We start from the raw sequence: 1,551 nt of genomic DNA, 5'->3' as shown, positions 1-1,551 counted from the left end.
GCTCGGCGTCATGCAAGATACAAACAGAATTCCTTGATTACTTGTGATCCTTAACCTTACCTCTCATTACTCAACAAGGAAGAAATGTTTCACTCCATTCCACCCTCCCAAAAAATCGCACAATCACTCAAAAGAATATGGTCCTCATGATATACTTAGTGGCATACATATATTCATGAGTGACCTCCCCAAAAAATGAATACTTACTGGTAATGATACATAAATTAAAACTGCTCAAGCTCAAGGTGAGATCAACATAGTACGTTTAATATGTTTGGTAACTCTTGTCAAAATTATACACTAGTGTATTACAAAAACGATGGTGATGACTGATCTAGCTAGGATCCACACAAAATGGTTGGTCTTATTCTAGCGAGTAGTTTCTGTCTAATTTTCTAACTGTGTTCAGTAGCGTGTTATCGTAATGATCGGTAGTTTCTTCCTCATACTTAATTGATCATCTAATATGCCTGCTGCTGCATGACGGTGGTGGCGACGCTCTTCTTGAGCCGGTCCACCTCCTCCTGATCGCCGTCTTTGTCGTTGCGGAGGCCGAAGGCGATCTGCAGAACCTCCTCCGGGAAGGGAGGGTTAGCAGCGAAAAGGGCCGGGGCGACTTGCGATGTGCCGGGGTTCTGGCTGTTGAGGGCGGAGATGGCGAGAGCGGGCATGTCCTTGCTAGGGTTGAGCTGGAAGTGGATGAGGCCGCGGGGGAAGACGAACAGGTCGCCCTTCCGGATGGTCTGCTGGAAGAGGGTGTTGGCGTTGGTGGAGACGAAACCCACCACCAGGGAGCCCTCCGCCAGGAAGAGGACCTCGGTGGCGCGAGGGTGGACATGTGGAGGGTTGAGGCCGTTGGGCGCAAAGTCGATTCGAGCGAAGGACAGGCCCTGCGTGTTGAGCCCCCCGAAGTTGAGGGCGGTGGCCAGGTTTACGGCGCTTCCGAGGGCCTTGTTGAAGGGGCCTTTGTTACGGAGCAGCTGCGAGGTGAAGTCCTTGGCCTTCACCTGCTGCGGGTTCTTACACACGAGCCCATTGATAGTGATCAGCTGCTGCAGCTGCTCAGCATCCTTCGACGACTGATGATCATCGCCGCCGGGCATGAGGGCCACGCAGAAGTCTTGCAAGGGGTCCTCGTCCGCCGCTGCCACGCGCTGAATGACGATCATCATCGCCAACATAATCCAGACGGCGCCCAGCTGCGGTCGATCATGTCTCACTATTCTTGATGGGCTGGCCATGTTAACTACCTCAATCTTTTAATATGAGACAATTATGAGTGCAGGATGCAGACGTGCAATGCGCTAGTCGCTCAACAAATACTAGTTTCCTTTCCCCTTTTTTTTCTTGGACAATAATGTCGTATCACTTGGCCGCTACTGAGCGCTACTTTTTGTTATATTGCATTGGCACCCAATGGCTTCTGAGGTCCTGCGCAGCTATGCATGAATCACTTCTGGCTGTTAACTGTAATTATATAAGCCTCATCCCTCCTGACCTAGTCCGCCACTAGAAGTCGAGCTTCCCGTCTAAGAGCTGAATTGGTATAAA

The 1,551-nt window shown here is 50.5% G+C and overlaps 1 pseudogene; it reads right to left on the bottom strand.

Annotated features, from left to right (window-relative positions):
- Window positions 1-461: 461 nt before the first annotated feature.
- LOC148025074 (germin-like protein 8-2 pseudogene) lies at window positions 462-1,241 on the bottom strand (annotated as a pseudogene).
- Between the last annotated feature and the right edge of the window lie 310 nt (window positions 1,242-1,551).

Source organism: Lygodium microphyllum, chromosome 15 (genome assembly GCF_053477565.2).
Source record: "Lygodium microphyllum isolate KBCC chromosome 15, Lygodium_microphyllum_v1.1.10, whole genome shotgun sequence".
Classification (NCBI taxonomy): domain Eukaryota; kingdom Viridiplantae; phylum Streptophyta; class Polypodiopsida; order Schizaeales; family Lygodiaceae; genus Lygodium; species Lygodium microphyllum.
Note: the sequence above shows the minus strand (reverse complement) of the source record. Positions and strands in the feature narration are given on the sequence as shown.